The following is a 7460-nucleotide window of genomic DNA, read 5'->3' as shown; positions in this document are numbered from 1 at the left end:
AGAAAGAGAGAAAAGATGGAGACAGTGCATCCGTTCCCCCAGCCACTGTCACCTCACTAATGGAGAGAGCAAATGCCAGGAGAGAGCGATAGAGGAGAAAAAAATCCCTCTGAGCGACTCCCAGCATCATTTGTCCAGAGTCTGGGGGAAACCATGATGACATAATCCTCTGTGTGAAAGGGGAGGTGCTGCAGTTCCAGCCTTTTAAAGGGGCAGTATTATAAATATTTATACAATACAATATTACCTAACTTCATCTAGTCTTAAAGTCTGAAGATGATCTGGAAACAAAAAGTATATAAAAAAAAATATTATATACAGGTACAAACATTCAGACATTAATGAATCCCAGCATTTTAGAATGTTGATTCCAGAATAGTGTCAATGACAAATTGACATATGTTTACATATTTCACTTAATTTAAAGTGTTTTTTATAACAAAGGTGCCAATGTATTAAACAACCCTATCTCCGACACAATATGTATTTTTGTTTGATTGGAAATGCACCAATACTGTGATGGTGGCAAATATCCAACAAACATTTCCATATTTCAACAGTGCCATCTGTTGGAATGCTGCAAAACATTTAACAGAAACCCATGATCTAAAATGTTCTATATCGAATTACTACAAACATGATTATGAGGTCTTGTTTTGAATATTTTTAAATGTAGAAATGTTTAACAAAATCGTCATCATTGATATTGTTGAGGAGACGATCTGAATATGAACAGTTGACAATAGGGTATAGTATTCATTACGTTTAGCTAAATAATCAGTGTAATGAATAATGAATACACCCCGGTAGACGCACACCCAAAATAAATGGTGGTGTAGGAATATATAAACACACTAATCACAACAACAAAAATCCTGTAGCTCTGTGAAGATATTTGTGTATTGATGTACATGTCTATTCAAAGATAATCCAATCGTCCCCCAAGCATTTACTGATCCAACTAACTAGCTCAATCAAACATATTCCCAAAACTTTTCTGACTATATCACTTTTTCTGACATCCCTGAAGCAACAAAAAAAATACTACGGTTCTGCACAGATGCTGACAGGTCATTGAGCACAATGACACGTTACAAGGCTACGCCATTAATCAACGTCAGGCTACCAGCAGCCTCTTGTCTCAAAGGTACTTCACCACTGGGAACAGCCGACAACTAACAGCAAACACCTTGTCTTTCCAATCTCCACAGGCCTCTTGATTGAATGAGCTTCCAAGGTTATTAAACCTTTTCAATATCCGCATGCGATCAGTAAACTTTCCCCAATCTACTTGGACGTAGAGCATCCTTGAATATGCTTACCACTGGAGAAGGTCCAATGCAGCTGTTTTTATTTCAATATTTAATCATTTCTGAGTAACAATTAAGTACTTTACTGTGATTGTTTTCAATTAAAATGGTCAAAAAGAAACCAAATTAGCTTCTTAACAAAGAGCAATTTCTCAAACAATAGTTTAGCTTGGACTGCTGGTAGTGGTTTGTTTGGGGAAGGGAAAACCAAACATTTGCTGTTATTTGGTAGAGAGCAGTGGTTGGAACCAAAATCATTTTCCTTTTGTTTAGTTCTGAACATAACCATTATTTTGGGGGTTCCGTTCCATTGTTCTGACCTGCAAAAGAAAGTTCTTAATGCTTTGAACCAAACAAAAATATTTGTTTATATTGTTAATTTCTCTTCCTTGTTAAACTTCTGAAATCATAATTTTGTATTTATTTAACTCTACATTTAATTACTTCACCAAACTGTGTGGATAGAGCAGCTTGCTATGGAGCGTACTAGAGCTAGCTAGCTAACACGCTTGTGTGTGCAGAGCAGCATCAGAATTAAAAACACATCTTACTGTTTTGTAGTTAATAAATCCAATGTGAAATGTGATGAATGTGTATCCTTAACTAGTATTGAAAAAGTTTGTGTATTACTCTCTAATTAAACATTTCTGAATCATGCTTGTAAAGTTGAGAGGCTACAGTAGCCTATGCTTCGGAGGATGGGGTGGTGGTGCAGGTAGCCTACATGCGCACACACTGCCAGGAAGACACTGGAATATGTTTCTGAGTGACAGAGAAAAGGCCCGGGAAGTAAAAGCGTGTTATTATTAACCACTTCCCAGGCTTTTAAAATACGATTCTGTTCCAGAACAGAATAGATACCTTCCGTTCCCGGTTCTGATTCTGAATATTTCGTTATTTTCTGGTTTCCTGTTGTGTTCCCTGAATCAGTTCCAATCCCTGGTAGAGGTTGGGAACTCGCTTTCTTATTGGTCTGTTAACTAATTTACCACATGGTGATGTCACCATGGCAGGACAAACTCCATCCCACCAAAACAGGCTGAAATTTCAGGCGGTCTTTTCAAACAGCTCTTACACTAAAATGGCATTATCATTATTTTCACAATTTCACTGAATACTCAGTGTGGAAAGATATATAAAACACAGGTAAATCACGTTTTTGACTGCACTGGGCCTTTCATTTATGTCTAATGACCCATGATGCTTTGCTGCACTGGGTCATAGCCAATGTGCTGCCTCTGCAGAAACTTTGGGCACGTTTGAGTGGTAAGCCAAAGCAACCGACTGTAGATGAAAGTCAATGAATGAAGTCAGGAGAGGTGCATCTGCAACAGCTGAAAGTCGGACACTAATGTGGTGTTTCAAAGACAAGGCTCAGATCCACATGGCAGTGTTGCCATTGTTAATCAAAGTTTTTCTTTATAATGTCGAAATAAACATGGCTCTAACCTTCATATCACACATTCACAAACTGAAATCATATGTGTGTTCAACGCACAATCAATTACTGAGAGAGAGCTCCAAATATCACATTCATTTGTATATAGCCTATCCACTGTATAGCTTACATAAAATTGGTTCCTGTTTCAGTCATGTCTTTGGTCACGTTCACCACGGGTATCATGCACTATCAATGCATTTTTCAAGGACCTAAAACAGATTTTTCCTGTAATCTAGAACCATAACCCTAATCACAATTGTTTGACTTATTAAGACATGTAACACCTTCATCGGCATTCCAGCAGTGTATTTGATTTGCGCATGTGCTAGAGCCAGCCGAACGAGCCTCCATCTTTAGCACCGGTGAAGTGAGTTCGGGAACAACTTAACATAATGTATGAGTCTTATAAGTAGTTTTCACACACAAACTTTGTATGTCCGAAATCAGAATCAAATATGCTTACCAAAAATAACATGGTCACTGTGGTATAACTTTCATTTTGATTGGTGATTTTCTGCATTTATCAGACTGCCATCAGGTAGCTCTATTTCAGATGTGTCCATGTAAACAGGATTATTAGGGAAATCGTTTATTAGGGAAAGCATGTAAACATTTTAATCCAACTATTATATTAATCTGATTATCCACAATAATCACTTTATTGTGTACATGTAACTGTACTCAATGCAGCCCAATTCCTGCTTGTGATTTGTACCGCATACAAGGTAAAGTATTGGATTCTTTACACCACATTAAGACATTATCCCATTGCACTACCCTTTTCAAGCTTTTTTTCTTAAATGAAGCTAGCTTTGCTTTTGTACATACCATCAGGCTTTATTGAGTGAGCTGTTTGTACTGTAGCAATCGGTACCTGCCTGTATTTCCTTAACATTTTGAGAGAAAAAAAAACCCATCATAATTTGTTTGGGGTCAGTAGGTGCCCAACATAACAACACGACACAGTATCTCAGATAGATAGAGCCTGTCTGCATTCCTGATTTCTGTAACTGTTATCTTACGTGTAATATGGACATAAGCTTAGAAACACTTGTTTTACTAACATGGTCCTGTTTTATCAATTGCTGTGCTGATCAATGGACAGTTCATTACCTCTGAAATGAATATAAAGTCTAACATTATGTTTGTATTTGTATTTATATTTGCAATTAAGATGGTGATGCTACAATAATACTCATTTACAATAGGCCTATAGAAATACATACAGCCTAATGATATGTATAATAATCATGTTACTGAACATTACTGAAAATACACAAATAATCAACATGTTACTGAACAGTTTAGAAGGCCTAGTTGTAGTACTAAAAATATCTAAGCATAACTCTTGAGCTGTCTGTATCCTTGTGACTGGTGGTTCTTTTTCAAAAATAAGCTAAATATGCTTCTTTGCATCCCTGCTAAAATCTGGGTAAAAGATAGACAGGAATGTGAGTCTTATTCAGTACATTTAGTTATTGCTTGCTTTTCAATGTTGCCAGCAGGCATGCCAGCTAAGATAATTAGTTAGACAAGCTAACTACTTTAACTTGATTAATAGCCTGAAATGGCTTATTGGTAGGGCTAGCTAAAGCTAACATCATAAAATAATAAAAGAAGTGTCTAGTCATTTTACAAAAAGAGAAAAAAATGTTTGTTTTTTATTTATTTTTATTTTTATTAAGGGCATGTGCCCCCTATGGGCATGATGTCTCTGACGTTCGCGTGGGTCAAACAAAAAACACCCCAATGATTGTCTCCCACAATGCTGGCGATGGCTGATGTTTTGAGTATCTGAGTACCTTCACTGATGGCTAACAACCTTAAGATTTTTTGGGGTCAATATTCTGAAAAAATATATTGTCCCGTCTTTCAAATCCCCCTGAGCTCTAAAACAGCAACATTTTCTCTCAGCCTCATGGGGGCAAAATCTGTAAAATATCATGAGATTAGCTATAGAACTGCACATTTTTCTCTCTGCCCCATGGCAGAATAAATAAATGTCCAGGGGTTGGTGCCCTTGCTCAGACCTAGCAAGGGGGCCCCGCGAAACTGCGCTACTCCACTGGGCACAAGGATTTTAACCTGGGACCTCTTAATCTGCAGTCAAATGTTCTAGTAGTTAGCTATACCACCAAGCTAAATATGCCTATTTAAAAGGGATTTTCAGGGCCAGCAAATGTTCAGATTATTTTTATTTGAGTGTTGTTGCAAGCTCAAAGCAGCCAAACACTTTTCATCTAGATTTGGGGGGGGGGGGGGGGGGATTTCCCTTATGATTTTAGTAGCATATTTTAAATTGTCGGTGTTGAGCTAGGGTATGGCGACTGCCGTAACCTGCCATACCCAAATGACGCTCATCGAGTTGAGTATCCTTATCTCACCACACTCTCCACACTTCTCTTGAAAAGACAGGAGCGTTCCTCAAGTAAAATATTTTTTTATTTTAATAGATAAAGCATTTTAAAAACAGGCAGATTATAAAAGTAGTAAAAGAGACTAGATGCTTCTTCAACTGTAGAGATCGATATTATTAGCTAAGTTTATTAATATGTGAAAATGAAACACAGAACTCCATGTAAACAATTTAAAACATTGATAAACATTTCTTATGATGAAAAGTCTCTTCACAATAAGTTTCCAAGTAACCACATGTCAAATTAAAAACATAAAAAGTGTACACACCATAGAAACGCTGATGAAAACTCTGTCCTTTTACATTTGGATTGAACTCAAAGCTTCCATTTCATCATCAGAACAAAAACTAATGTATACATGTGTCCTAAGTATACAACAATTTAAACGAAAAACAATCAATCAGTAGATAGAACTTAGAAAGTCGACAAACACTAAATCTTCAACTAACAACACAGGTTTTAACTAACCTTAGGTTTAAACTATTTGACAATGAGAATAATCTCAAAGCATTCTGGGAAGTACTCCTCTCCTCTCCTTCAATCCCCTACTCTCTTCCACTTTCTCCTACTATCTCATCGCCAACTCTCGTCTACTCCCTTCTCCTCTCCTCTCCTTTCTTCTGTTGACCCAACCTCAGGTCTCCCCTGCAGGGACACCATCTCTACACTCTCCCCTTCTTCTCTCTTCTGCCTCCTGGTGGTGTTGAAGTACAGATAGAGGACCCTGGTGGTCGTCACTGACGTCAACAGCACTAGGACCAGTCTGATGGTGAAAGCAGTCAGAGGAGAGGCTGGAATAAAAACACATTTGACCATTTGATCTGATCATCAGATCGATCTGTGGAAAATCATTCCAAATCTGGCACAAAGTACACAAAGTCTGGTTCATTCTCAGTTACCTGAAACAGTGAGGGAGAGGAGTTTACGCTCAGAGTAGAGGTTTTGAGAGAAAACATAACTCCCGTAAACACAGCTGTAGTTCCCTTGGTGGTAGTCGTCTGCAGCAGGGAAGAGGAAGGCAGCAGAGTGATTGACAGCTGGCTGGGTCTGGAATCTGTTGGAGACGTTGATCATGAGGAAGAAGGAGCCTCCTGGTGACCAGAAGCCTCTCCCATTGAGACAGTTCAGGATATATCAGGCTGCAGCAGGACTATCTCAGCTGATGGGGTAGAATTTCCAGAAAAATAGGCTTTACCCTCCCAGAGTGCAGGCTCAGAGTCAGTGCAGATAAATGAGTCTCCCTGCTTGATTACAAAGGTGGAGGGCGCTACGTTTGAAACAGTGGAGCCACAGCCCAGTTGTCTATTTACTGATTATGACCTGTGTGTTTGTGTCTCCTCAGGTTAGCCCCCAGCCTTTGGTTCAGTCAGTCTGGTGAATGAGACCAGCTCCTGCATTGGGACAGTGGAGGTCTTTGACCAAGGAGAATGGACGGGCGTATGTAGACAAGGTTGGGGCATGACAAATGCCAAGTTGATGTGTGGACATCTGGGCTGGGGGCATCCTGTTGATGCACCTAAAGGTCATTAATTTGGAAAAGGGCACAAAGTAAGGTCAGTTGTTTTTCTTGGCATTGAGTCTACTCTTGGGCAGTGTCAAATGCACAGTGACATAGAGTATTTGGGATGAGAGCAGTGTCAATGTGGTCTGTTCGAAGTTTGTGAGGCTTGTGAATGGAGCTGGTCTATGCTCTGGGAGAGTGGAGGTCCAATCAGTCTGGATCTCAGTGGGCTTCAGTGTATGAAGCTGACTTTAACTCACAAGATGCAGAGGTAGTCTGTTGGGAGATTGGCTGTGGGGCTCCTTCAGATCTGCGGGGGGAGGCTCTATGGTGAAGGTGTGGGTCCAACCTGGACTACAGAGTTCCAGTGTAAAGGTAATGAGTCTCTTCTCCTGCTCTGTAGCACTTCAGCCAGAGGAGAACACACCTGCTTACCTGACAATGCTGTTGGCCTGACCAGCTCACAGCCTGATGATGTGAGACTGGTGAGAGGAGGCAGTCGCTGTGCAGGTACACTGGAGATGTACAAGGAAGGATACGGGACATCGAGGACGCAGCTGTAGTCCTACCTGCACTAACACAAGTGTATAACAGTCCTACCTGCACTAAGGTGTATATCAGTCCTACCTGCACTAACAGAGGTGTGTATACAGTGCCGTTGGAAAGTATTCAAACCCCTTTACTTTTTTCCACATTTTGATAGGTTACAGCCTTATTCTAAAATTGACTGTTGTTTTTTTTCTCCTCATCAATCTAAACTGAAGTATCACATTTACATACGTCTTCAGATC

This window comes from Oncorhynchus clarkii, chromosome 14, assembly GCF_045791955.1.
Source record: "Oncorhynchus clarkii lewisi isolate Uvic-CL-2024 chromosome 14, UVic_Ocla_1.0, whole genome shotgun sequence".
Classification (NCBI taxonomy): Eukaryota; Metazoa; Chordata; class Actinopteri; order Salmoniformes; family Salmonidae; genus Oncorhynchus; species Oncorhynchus clarkii.
The sequence above is the reverse complement of the archived record's forward strand: the minus strand, read 5'-3'. Positions refer to the sequence as shown.